Source organism: Cryptomeria japonica, chromosome 6 (genome assembly GCF_030272615.1).
Source record: "Cryptomeria japonica chromosome 6, Sugi_1.0, whole genome shotgun sequence".
Lineage (NCBI taxonomy): Eukaryota > Viridiplantae > Streptophyta > Pinopsida > Cupressales > Cupressaceae > Cryptomeria > Cryptomeria japonica.
The window spans coordinates 523,741,191-523,755,267 of record NC_081410.1 but is presented as its reverse complement, the minus strand read 5'-3'; positions in this window follow the sequence as shown (position 1 = coordinate 523,755,267).

The following is a 14,077-nucleotide window of genomic DNA, read 5'->3' as shown; positions in this document are numbered from 1 at the left end:
ATCCGAGGGTGGTAGCTTATCAAAAATAGATTATACTTATTTCGAGCGTCGGTAAGGGCGACTGAGAGTGCATCCTTTACACTTTCCATTAAAGAATTTTGTGCTTGAATATTAGCCAATAGTGATATTAAGCCATCAAGAGTGCTTCCCTCTTGTGTAGTTGATAGGCGTGTAGCTCGGTTAATCTGCTCTTGAACTGATGAGAGATGAGGAAGGAATAGTGTTTGGAGGGTCATTATATCCATCTTGATCTTATGCTCTTCATTTCTGAGTTCTAATTGTTGAGCCATGAGCTATTGAAGCTTGGTATAAAAATTCTGAATTGAATTAGGCTCGGTGGTCAACTTAGTTGAGAGATTAGTGATCTCTTTTTCAATTGCATCAGTTTTATTCTTGATATCTTTAATAAATAAGGAAAATGTGCAAAGTTTCTGAAATAAATAAAGAATATGCTTGAGTTGAGGGGACAACTCAACAATGAATTTGACAAGCTTTACTTTTCCTATAGCTAGAGCTTTTTGTACCTCTTATATCATCTTTGCAGTAAGCTCTTTATCTTTTAGCTTGCTCACGTACTTAGATGCATCAACTCTAGATGTTTATATTTGAGTAAGGAGTTCATCCAGTTGAATGTGGATGGCTGCATCGGTTGACACTGTTACTAAAGGTAGCATTTTTGTTAGTAGTGTCTTTACCTTTTGTAGTACTTTATTCTTCTTTTGAATGGCCAATTGTTTTTCCTGTTTGGCCTTTGCTTTGCATAGTTCACCAAAATCAATAAGTGTTTGCCCTTTTAATTTTGAGATATCCACATTGGGCAACACTATCGGTTTAGTTAAGTCAACTTTGAAACTATGCTTTCTCACCTTCTTCTCTTTTCCTTTGATTAGTGGAACTAAGACAAGTGCTTGTGAGGTTTGCTAACCCTTGGTAGGTTGCTCAGTAGATGCAACACTATGGTCAGTTCCTGTAGCCATTGTAGTGTCCTTGGGTGTCTCGGTACTAGGGGTCTCAACTGTAACATTTTCGGTGCTTGATGGTGCTTGAGATGTCTGATCTTTAGTTGTATCTTCTGCTGCTTCAGACTTGTGAGCTTTAGTGCCTTGTTCTGTATCCTTAGGAGCTTCGGTTGAGATAGGTGGCTTGACTGACAGATAAGGCTGAACTTGTTCTAAGAAAGATTCACTAGATACAAGTTTTGCATAGGTAGTGCCTTCAATCATTTCCTGCTCCGGTGCTTCTTCATCCATGACATCTTCATCAATTTGAATAGTGTCAGTCGGGTCTTGCTTGGTAGCATCAGGACCTTGCTCGGTGACATCAGGATCTTGCTCGGTGACATCAACAATTTCAACTTGAGATTGTTCACCGACATCCTTTAGTTTGAAGATTTCCTGCCACTTGGCTTTTGTCTCATTTTCCACATCAATATATAGCCCATTCATCAATTTTAAGGCTCTTTGTTTGACAAGAAATTTAGAATTGTATGTTGTCAAATGCTCCTTAATTTTTGCTACAGACATATCAGGAAATAGATGGACTAGATTTCTTTCTCTTATTTGTTTCTTTTCGTCCATTGCATATTTCCATCTACTATCAATATGTAAGTATAATTCACTTGGAAGTGACTTTACTAGTTCTAATGGAGCTAGCCGAAACTTTAGAAGTGTGCAGATGACAGCTTCTTGAATTTGTCACTTCTCATCATTATTCCTAGTCTCATACTTGACATATCTAAATCCTGCAAATCCACCATATTCTTTAAGATTGGCACAAAAAATTTCAACACTATGAATGTTTACCTTCTTGCTTTTTACAATTTGAAATTTGTCTACATCATCAGATTCTGTATCACTAGACTATTTTGCCAAAATGAGTCTCCGAGTAGATTTCTTGTAGGTCTTGGTTACCTTGGGTACAGTAACACTCTTTTGTTTCTTACTCGGTGATGCCGCTGATGCTCTAGTGTTAGGTCTCTTTGTTGGTGGAGTCGGTAGGGCCTTTGAAATGTCCTGTTTCTTTCTTTTCAAAACTTTACCCTTAGGCAACTTGGTACTTAATGTTATTGCTGCCTCTTGAGCTTCTGATTCCTCTTCGGTAATGGCAAGAGTGCCTTTGATAGGTTTAGAGGAGGATTCTTCTCTAAATTTCTCAGATAAAACCTTTATCATCTTTGTAGCTTTTCTTATAGCCTTGGGTACTACAATGCTCATTTTTACTTTTTCCTTCACCTCTTCATATGTTCCATATCTTAGTTCAGTAGCATGCCTTGGTAATGATAGATAGGCATCAATTTGCTATTGTGCTATATCATAGTCAATCTCATAACCCACTGGTGGTAAAGATTGAGTCCTTGGTTCAGCAGCATTCATATAACAGTAATTGGTGTCTACCTCAAAACATATATCATTCTTATATTTCTCTACCAGCTGTGGTGGAATCCGGTACCTGTTGTGCATCTTCTCTTGAAATTTGCTGAAATAGTCATCCATGATATCATTAAAGTTATCTCCCAGTTTCTTGATAAAATCATTGATTTGATGGGTGATAGGTCGGTGTAGCTCCCAAACTACTTTACCGACTGAGGGAAAGAACTTCTCAAAGTAAAAAAACATGCATACAAGAAGTGAACCAAACTTCAATGTATTTGCCGAGTTGTTCTTCTTTGAATTCCTTATTGTGTTCAGGTTCTCAAACAATTTTTTCAATAGAACTTCACATAATTCAACTCTCATTCCCTTTTTCACTATTTTATAGGCTAAGTCAACTGCTGCACATGGTACACTATTTTCCCTTGCAGATTGGAAGAAATAGTAACCAATTACTCTAATAGCAAACTTAAGTTCTGCATCAGTGACATTGTTCAATTTCAGTCCTCAGTAATCAGATTCTACTCCAGTTAGACTAATTAGCTCCTTCTGTGATATCATTTTCTATGCTCGTGCATGATTATAGATAGGATACCCGGTGATCACATGAATGATTTCCTTGGTGATTTTGAATGGTTACTCCTCTAGCCACATAAAATCATCATGAACTCTACTTAAAACAAACTTAACCCACTGGGATTTGAACACATAGGGATAGGCTAGGGCTTCAGTTAATCCCTTGATTTTGATATGCTTGAACTTGCTATCCATTTTGCCATTGGTACAAAGTTCATCATATGTGTCACTAATCTCAACATGATCGAGTTCTTCAACACGACATTTGGTGAAGAATCTAACATCTTTGACTAACAAGACTCGATCAAGGATGAGTGAAAATGCAGTTTTGTCATCCAGTTCAGAGGCAACTTTAGGAGTTAAAGAGTACTTCAATGAGGGCTTCTCCACATTTTTGACAACTACGGGATCTTGGATCTTGGGTGCCATTTGAAGGTTTTAGGTAAAACTTTGCAAACTATCCTTAGGGTTTACAAATGACTGATGCTTCACACTCGATAGATAATAGCAATTTGACAAGATTGGAAACTAGCTTAACAGTGTGAATAGATTTGATGTAAATACCTTGAAAGTCACTCTGAATGAAGTTTGATCGCCTTGATTTGCTCTGCTCTGCTCTCTTGAAAACTTGGTGAATGAAAATGACCATGAAAATAACTTTAAGTACAAAATACCTTATCGGGCTCTGTACAAGTTAGGTCAAAACATTAAATGCACTCGGTTCACCTTTAACCGATTTACTCCCCTTTTTTTTTCGTTTTAACCGAGTAACAAAATTTCCTTCATTAACTGACTTGACAGGCTTCCTGTATACACCGACTTGACAGGCTTCCTGTATACACTAACTTGACAGGATTCCTGTAAAGTACTTTTGATAGAATTTCAAACTTACTAATTGCATCTTAACTATGCAGATTTTGAATTTTGTACATAATAGAATAGGAACTGTTATGATTTAACCTTTAGAGAATGTAGTCCCTTCATACCTTTTCTGATTAATTTGGAATAGGTACACCTAACTCAGTAGGTAAGGTGCTTTCTTCATCTGACATGATTTCCTTCTTTTTCCAAATCATCTTGAATTTTTCTTTTATCTCTTCAGCGTCTCTTCTAGGTTGATCTCTGCAATCTCCAGCTAAATGTCCAACTTTGTGACAATGAAAACATGTCATACTAGGATTTCTCCATGATCTTCGGTTGTTCATTTCAAACCTTATAAAATAGTTGGCACTAATATGTCCATATCTTCCACAACATTAGCACCATATCCTTGTATTGTAATCCCATGGTACTGCTGCATATTGTCGGTAAGGATCTGTGTGAGTTCAGTAACCTCTAGTGTCTGCTCGGTGTGGACACTACATGTAGTTCCTTTGCTTAGACTAGCACTTCTCGGTACTATGTCCATATCTATTGTAGCTTCTACAAAACCCTTTGAATTGCCTTCTGATAGTTGTTAACAAACTTTGTCCTACATTGATTAGATGTGTGACCATATTTATTGCAATTGTAACAATATCCATTGGACTTAGTGATATTTGGTTGCTTACCTTTCCTAATCTGGCATATGTTGGCAGTATGAACTTGATTTCCATAGTAGTAGCAAATAGGCTTCTTCCTTTTGATGTTATTCCTATTTCTAGCTTGCTTTGATGATTCTCCTCTCTCGGTAGTATGAATTCCTTTCTCAGTAGAGTCTTTTCCTTTGTAACCGAGTCCTGCATCTTTGTTGGGTCTTCTTGTATTCAGTTGCTCATCCAACATATTTGATGCATCATAACTCTTCTTCAATGTTTCTTTGGATTTCTTCTCTGTTTCAAGTTCATCAATCAACCTTAATACTTCAAGTTTCAATGCTTGATTTTCATCATTCTTTAGAATTGCTTCATGATGTGCATAACCTAGTTGATCTGTCATATTTTGTTGAATCCCAGTTAACCTTATGTTTTCATCATTCTTATCAGATACTAGGACTTCAAGTTGTTGTTTCTCTCTTTGTAGATCTCTTGCTTTATCCTCTATTGTCCTCAATGCATCTAGGTTTTCAGTCACCTGTGTACTGAAATGTTCATGTTCTCTTTTCATTGCTTTTAGTTGATCAGCTAGTGCTTTGTTCTTTTCTTTCAATACTCCAATCATTTCTTCAGTCTCTTCAGATATACTATTCTCAAATGATGTTTCAATTTGTTCCACTAACTCCTGAGAATCCTGCAAGTCATCAGATAATCTTCTTCTTACTTTTAGAGATTTTTACATTTGCCTTTGCATGTCTGCAGTCACTTGATTTGCATGATCCAACTCTTCTTGCAGATACACAATCCTTTGAGATTGTTTATAGCCTTCCATCGATAAGATCTTTCTCTTTAGGTAGTTAAACCCTTTTGCAAGAGAGTAGCTCTGATACCAATTGTTAGGCCCAATATGGAAAACTAATGTATTAAGAGGGGAGGGGTGAATCAGTACTGCAAAAACTTTTTTGAATAATAACCTTACTATTATGCATAAATAGAATAGTGCAGTAACATAAAATAAAGTTAAAACAAATAGATAACAATCATACATGATTCACTCCATAACTCATATATTTTGGTTACGCAGAAACTCTTGGTTAGAGAGAAAAACTGCAGTGGGGATGGCACCCACAACTTCACTATTGCAATAATAAAGATTGCTCGATTAGAGCTACATTTAGCTATTTCTGATAGCTTACCCTGTTAGGAGTAACAAGATCAGTTAGATCTACCTTGCTAAAGGATTTTACAACATTTATTCTGAATGTTGCACCTGGTTAGAGGCTTTACAATTTATAGACTTGGTTAGAGTCTTTTACCCTGTTAGAGGTTTCTCTTTCACAATATTACAATAAAATCATTACAAAAATCTGCAACTTTACATCTAAAATGTTATAGCAGATTCTATGTGCTCAGAATAAGATTACCTTGCTTATAGCATACCTCGGTAACCTATATAGTAACTCGATAAACCCTTCTATTTACTATGTTCTTCGACTATTCTCTGAAAATCTTCTCGGTGACCTCTGTGTCTCTGTAACAGTCTTCCCTTCATACATATATGCACACACACACACACCTTGTTCTTAATTCATGCTGTATAAATAGATCTCTTAGAATGGTAATCTAATTCATTGCTTCGATCTTACAAACAAGATTCCTTGAATGAATAACTAAAAAAAATATTTCATTGGTTAGATTGACCTCGCAATCATACACAATCTTCGAGTGCAATTTCCAATGTAATAACAATTAGATGTGCCTGGATCTTGTAACAAATTTTCATATGCATGTCCAGGTTCAATGTATCTGGTAACACGTTTCACTCGGTGAATATCAACTCGGTGTGTTAACTTTACTGCTCAGTAGCCATAAAAAGATACTCAGTAGACAGCTCAGTGAATACTGTATTCCGTGACTGCTTTCTTCTGTAACCGACTAGACTGTGCATACCAACTTCTCTGTTTAAACCGACTGCATGATTCAGTAGTGCTAACCGAATAGAATATAAAGTATGACTTTGAATACAAAAACTAATGGCAACTTGATAAGTAGTAACATCAAAAACCTATGCAAATCCTTGTCCATGGGATGTATGTTCAGACATCCAGTATCCCTAGTACAATTAGCTACCTTTCAGTTACTTCTACATTTGTGCCTTCCCATGTGAATACCATTAATTCCTCAACCCCTATCGTTAGAAGTACTATTGCTCAAGCCCCTATTGTGAGTATGGTTTCAAGACGTGCAACAACTACTACCCAAGCTAATACCCAAGCAAATATTTCTACTACTGCAACTAGTATTATGCCAATGTCGCATGGATGGACAACTGGAATGCCTAGTCTGCCTTTTGTTTCTGTAAGTGTAAGTGTACCTCCTGCTAATGTCCAAAATAGAAACACTGGTCAAACAAGTACTAGTCAAAAACATGGATCTCAACAACATCATTATGGTGCACAAAGTCAATGCAACATATCAGGTCAAATGTTTGGCTCACCACCTCCACAGTATCCCTTTTTCCCACATTATCCACCCCACCAACGTATCAATACAATAACCAAATGGGAGGAAATAATGCTTACCAACAATATTTACAATTCCTGCAATTTCAACAACAAATGGCAGGGCAATACCAACAACAATATCAGATACCCTTATAACAATAACAACAACAACAACAACATCAGCAGCATTAGATTCCTAACCAAGGAAATGCACACCAACAACAAATGCAAAATTAGTTTGATAGAAGACCAATGCAATTGGATAGATATAGACATTGGACACCAATTAAAGTGCTTAAGATTTTACAAAGGATGGTTGAAAATGATAGTGGACACCAGTTAAAGTGCTTAAGATCAGACCGAGGTGGAGAATATTCTTCAAATGAGTTTATTGACTACTGTGAGAAACATGGAATTCAAAGACGCTATTCAGCAGCAAGAACACCACAACAAAATAGTGTGGCAGAAAGGAAGAATGGGACAATGAAGGATATGGCTACAACAATGTTGAATGAGGCCAGCATACCAAATACATACTAGAAGGAATAAGTTCATATTGTTGTCTACACATTAAACCGGGTACAACTAAGAGTGAACAGTAGAATGACTCCTTATGAGTTATGGTATGACCGAAAACCATCACTTAAGCATTTTAGAGTGTTTGGAAGTAAGTGTTTCATCAAAAGAGATGTTGATGGATTAGAAAGTTTTGATTCCTAGAGTGATGAAGGAATCTTCTTGGGTTACTCAACCAATAGCAAAGCCTACAAATGCTACAACAAGAAATTGAGAAAAATGGTCGATAGTATAAATGTGAGAATAGATGAAGACTTACATAAGAGAGAATTTGCACCGGTACCCTACATTGACGTTTCAAATGCTAAGCAAGAAGAACAATCTAGCAATGTACAAGTAGAAGAAGCACCATGCAATGATGAACTTGAAAATAACTGAGAGGGGGGGGTGAATCAGTGACACAAAAATTAAAACTACTTCAAACACTAACCGGTAGATGAACTTAACAAAGCTTTTAAATAATGGCAAGCGGAGAGGAGCGACAAGCGGAGCGGCGGGCGGGAAACTCAAATTTCAAATATGGGGATGGCATAATTCATGGGGATGCCAGTCTTTCTACGGTTGGAGTTGGTAATCATGCTGGTCCCCAGGCTTCTCAGGGTATTGAGGGGGACAAGGCGACAGTCAAATTGGTGGAAGATAAAGATTCCAAAATTGGGGACCCATATGATAGAGGTAAAGAAAATAAATGGTCTGCTCTTTTTGGATTCAGGCCTCTGGTGAAATCTGGTCTTCCAGAAGTTAAAAATATTTCTCTGATCTGACGATAGGGGTTTTTGCTATTTCTATTCCGGATAAGCTAGTTGATTTCATTGTGTCTGGCTTAGCTATGACCTTGGTTGGAAGGTTTGTTGGGTTTAGACCTAACATTGATGTTGTAAGGAACTTTATAAGGAGGAAATGGGTTCTTAAAGGTCAAGTGGATGTGGCGGCTTTGCCTAGGGTTTTTTTCCTTTTCTTTTAATAATGAAGAAGATATGAATAAAGCACTCTATGAAGGGCCATGGATGTTCAGCAAGTCAACCTTGGCTTTACAGAAATGGGCTCCTAACCTCCCTTTGGATGAGTCCTTTTTTGTGTCGGCACCTATGTGGACACGTCTCCCTAGCCTTCCATTGGAGTTTTGGAATGAGGAGGTCTTTAAGGGGATCGCGAGATCATTTGGTGAACTTCTTTCGATCGACCTGATGATAGCAGCTAAATCAAGGTTGGTTTTTGCTCGTATTTGTGTTAATGTTAATCAAATGATGGATATGCCTCAATCTATTGAGATTCTATCTAAATTGGGGAAATGGACCCAAGTGATTGAATATGAATATCTCTAATTTGTTTGTTTTCATTGTAAAAAGTTGGGTCATTGGGAAAAATCTTGCCCGCTTAAGAAGAGTAAGATTGGTAAAAATGATAGAAACTCAAAGTAGAATTGGCAAATGAAAGGGAAGAATGATGATTCACCTTCAAAGGTTGTCCCTATGAAGGAAGTGACCGAGATGGAAAATGAGGAAAAGAAGGGTGTGAATAGTAACAATGACAAATCTGTTTGTGCCTGTTCTAATAGTCAAAAAGAAAGTAACAAGGAGGAAGAGCATGGGAAAGAAGAAAAGGCTCAAAAATCAGAATTAGAGGATCAGAAGGTTGGTCCTATCATCCAGGTTAAAGCTGATGAGAGTTCCTATGATGATGCTTCTGCTTCATCTAATAAGAAAGAAAATGAGGAAGACTTTAATGAAGCACGGGACTATAATATTTTGGATATTGAGCCTTTGTTGTTATTAACCAATAAAAGTCCTAAGCAAACTGGAAATATGATCTTGAATTCCCAATGTAAAACTCCTCCTAAAAGTTTAAAAATGGTGGTTCTTGAAGGAAATCTTAGGATTTTCGGATTAAAGAAGGCAAGTCAAATAATGGAGGACCCAATGTAGGTATTTTAACCAAAAGAAAGACTAAGAAAGGGGCAGATGTTGGAAGTCATAACAAAAAGTAGGGGAAACCTTCTCTAAAGAATCAGAGGGAATAGAAAAGTTGGAAGAACTATGCTGATGGAACACAAAGCTCCATTGAGTCAGCCTTATCCCCAGTTGAAGTATGAAGATAATCTCATGGAATATTAGAGGGTTGAATGCCCCCCATAAGCAGGATGTGTTGCGTAATACTGTTAGAGATCATAAACCGGATGTAGTCCTTATTCAGGAAACTAAGATGTGTAAGGATAAAGTGGAAAGGATTAGAATATTCAAAAGTAATGGGGTAATTGGAACAAGTTCGGAGGGTGCCTCTGGAGGTACAGCTATCTTTTGGAACCAGAATACTATTATATGTAAGGAAATTGCTTCAGGGATCAATAGGACCTCAGTCTTGCTTGAGCATATTAAGGATAACATTGTATGGGTTATCACTAATGTATATGCACCTAATTCTAAAGCTGGAAAAAACTAAATCTTGGAGGAGAATGGCTAAAGACAGACTAAGTTTTTTGCTGATAAAAGTTGGATGATCATGGGAGATTTCAATACTCCTTTAAAAGAGGATGAAAAGATGGGAGGCCTCCCTTTGCAGCTAGAGGGAAGACAAGATCTTATGAATTTTATTAATGATCAAGCTTTGATGGATGTGGATCTACAAGAGATTAATTACACTTGGACCAATTGAAGAATTGGTTCTAATCTTATTCAAGTAAGGTTGGACAGATCCCTAATTCCTCCTGATCGGCTTTCAAAGTATAATTGTTCTTTGGCATCAATCATTAAGATTGGCTCTGATCATTACCCTATTTCTTTCACTGCTAATTCAACTTCTACAAAGTGAAATTTTCCTCTTAGATTTGAAAAAGCATGGTTATCCCACCCATCGTTGGAAGTCTGTGTTGCTGAATGGTGGAATTTGGAGATTGAGGGAATGACCTTATTTAGAGTTGCCAAAAAGCTTAACATCATAAAAGCTAAAGTCAAAATCTGGAACAAAGAGACTTTTGGAGATATCTTTAAAAGTAAAGCTCAAATTAAGACTGATATAAAATAAGTTCAAGATAAAATCCAAGAGGAAGGGCTTTCTGAGGATTTGAGAAATGTTGAAAATGGGTTGCTATCTAAATACCATGAAATTATCTCTAATGAAGAAACCTTTTGGAGACAAAGATCAAGAGCCTTGTATTTGAAGGAAGGTGACAAAAACACCCGATTTTTCCACCTTACTGCTCTTAAGCATAGGGTGGCCGATAGGATTTCCAAGTTATCCTACAATAGGGGGATATTATCAGATGAAAATGAAATAAGAAAGGAAACTATGGATTTTTTTAGCAATCTGTTGGGAGGGGTGGACGTTCTGGATATCAGAAATCAAGACCCTCTTGCTTAAGCAATCCCTCCCATTTTAAATGAGGATGACAGCAAAAATCTATCTCGGATCCTTTCGAATCAGGAAATCAAAAAGGCTATGTTTTCCTTTCATGGAGATAAGTCTCCTGGTCCAGATGGATTACCTATGTTCTTTTTCCAAAAAAATTGGCATATTGTGGAGATTTATATTTGTAATGGAGTTAAAGAATTCTTTGGTTCAAAGAGGCTTCTAAAAGAACTCAATGCTACCTTTATCATTCTTATTCCTAAGATCTCTAGAGCTGACTCTCTTAATAATTTTAGACCTATCAGCCTTTCTAATTCTATTTACAAGATTGTATCTAAGGTTCTTACTTCTAGAATGTTGGATATTCTCCCCCGCATTATTTCGGCTTAGCAGAATGGTTTTGTCCCTGGTAGATAGATTCTAGATTCTATTATTTCTGTTCATGAGAATATTCATTCTTTAACTGCTGCTAAAAAACAAGGCTTTTTTCTTAAGCTGGACATGTCTAAGGCCTATGACAGAGTGAATTGGCAATTCCTTTTCAGAATTATGAAAGCTTTTGGGTTTGGGGAAAAGGTGATTTAGCTTTGTTCTCAGTTGACTAGAACTTCTACCTCTAAAGTTATTATTAATGTATCCCCTTCCAATATCTTCATAATTTCTAGAGGCCTAAGATAGGGGGATCCCATCTCTCCTATCTTGTTTACTATTTTGGTTGAAAGTTTGGGTAGATTTATTATGAGAAACGTGGAAGAAGGGAAACTCAAAGGCCTTAAACCTTCATCTTCCAACATAACATGTACTCATGAACAGTTTGTTGATGATTCAATCACTATGGGAGAAGCTACCATTAGGGAAGCAAGAAACATGAAGAGTGTTATGGATTCCTATGAAACTGCTTCTTGTCAAAAAATAAATTGGGATAAGAGTTCTTTGTTCTTCATCAATACCCCTATGGATAGACAAAGAAGAATAGAAAGAATCCTTGGATGCAAAATTGATGAGTTTCCTTCAACCTATTTGGGTCTCCCTCTATGCTTGAAGCCTTCAGAGAATTTCTAGATGAAGTTGGTTGATAGATTCAACTCTAAGTTGGATGGATGGAAAGGAGCCCTCCTTAGACAAGTGGGTAAGGTGACGTTGCTTAAAGCTACCCTTCAAAATTTGCCTATCTATGCCCTTAGTCTTTTCAAAATCCCTAGAAAGTTTGTGGAGGCAATTGAAAGAATTAAAAAAAATTCTTATGGTTGGGAGTGGAAGATAAAAATAGAATCCCCCTTATTGCATGGAATAATATTTGTACTCCTAAGGCTTATGGGGGTTTGGGATTAAGGAATATTATAACTATGAATAATGCCTTGTTAGCTAAACAAATTTGGAGAATGAAAGGAGAGGAAAGAGAATGGAATTTAATTTGGAAAAAGAAATACCGTTACACGCAACCATCTGAGGAAGAATTTATGGAAAATTATTTTTTTGTTGAAGGCTCTGCAATTTGGAATGCAGTTCAAACAGCTAAAGCTTGGGCTGCAGCTAGAAGAATGTGGAAATTGAGGAATGGGAGAATTATTAGATTTTGGGAGGATATATGGCTTATGGATAAACTGCTGGAGGAAGTTCCTATCCTTAAGGAATGGAAAGACTGGTTCAAAAATAGGTATGGAGTCTTTGTTGGAGACTACTAGACAAATCGGAAGTGGATTGAGTTCAACTAGTTTTGTCCGGGATTAAAATTTCTTGAGATTTTGCTTTCTTCTAAAACTTTTATGGACAATGTTGAGGATTGTTTGATTTGGAGGGAAACTTTGGATGGGAAATATTATGTGTCTTTAGCGGTGTCTATCCACAACAAAGTTCCAGACGAGATCCCTTTGTGGGCTAAAGTGTGGATAAAGAAGTTGACGCCCAAAATTAATATCTTCTTTTGGATTTTTATCCAAAATAAGGTGCTAACTTTTGATAAACACCATAAGTGTGGATTTTTTTTTCCTAACAAGTGTTCTCTTTATTGCATGGAGGAGGAGTCTTCTTGTAATATCGTCTACCAGTGTATTTTCAGTCAGGAGATATGGAATATTGTTTTTAGTAGGTGGAAGTTGAGCTGGGTTTTCGTGAATTCTTTGGAAGAGTTTTGGCAGCAATGGTATTGTCCTAATTCCAATTCTAAGAATGTTGAGCTTTGGAATCTTACTCTCCCTAATGTCATATGGAACATTTGGAAGGAGCACAACAACAATATTTTTAGGGATAAAAGTGCTAACCCTGAAGTGGTGGTGGATAAAATCTATAGAGGGATTTTTGAATGTTTAAATGGAACTGATCATGGTTTAGCTACTAAAGAAGACTTTAATGAAAGATGGAACCTATCCAATAAAAGAATCAGTATGGATAAGGGTAGGGATGGTCTTGTCTGGTGCTTTCCTTCTCAGGGATGGATTAAGGCCAACTTTGAAGGGGCTTCTAAGGGGAACCCGAGGAAAGCTGGTTATGGGGGCATTGTCAGAAATTTTGCTGGAAGTTGCCTTCTGGTAGTTGCTGGCCCTTTGGGTAATCAAACTAGTCATTATGTTGAAGCCTCTGCAGCTTTGAATACTTTGATTATAGAAAAATATCTTAATCATGATAATCTATGGTTGGAGGGAGACTCACTTAACATAATTAAATGTCTTAAGGGATAAATTGAGCCTTCGTGGACTATAGAAAATATTTTTTAAAGCTAGAGAAATTATTGCTAGCTTTAAATCTATTATCATTGAACATGCCTTCAGAGAAAAAAATAGGGTTGCGGATGGGTTAGCGAACCTTGGCGTAATTTCCGAAGCTCAACGTATATGGAATGGGGAAGTTAATATTGATTTTAATATTAAAGAACTTATCAGAAAGGACAAATTTATGGAGAAATATGGATCACATGATTAATCATGAAAGTTTTAATGAGTAATCTTCAAATTTTTAGAAAGATAATGATGACACATCAGAGGGGTAGAGTCCTAATCAAGAATATTAATTTTCCACACACTTTGTGGGCATGCATTTTCAAAAATTCGAGTGTCATTTGGAAGAAAGCTTGAAAGTTGCAAAAGAAGAGAAATTGTAAAATGAAATCTAAAATGGGGGGGATCTAAGAAGAGAGGAACTTGGTAACATTTCCACATGGAAGGAGATGCCTAAGATTTGGACAAATCTAGAGAAA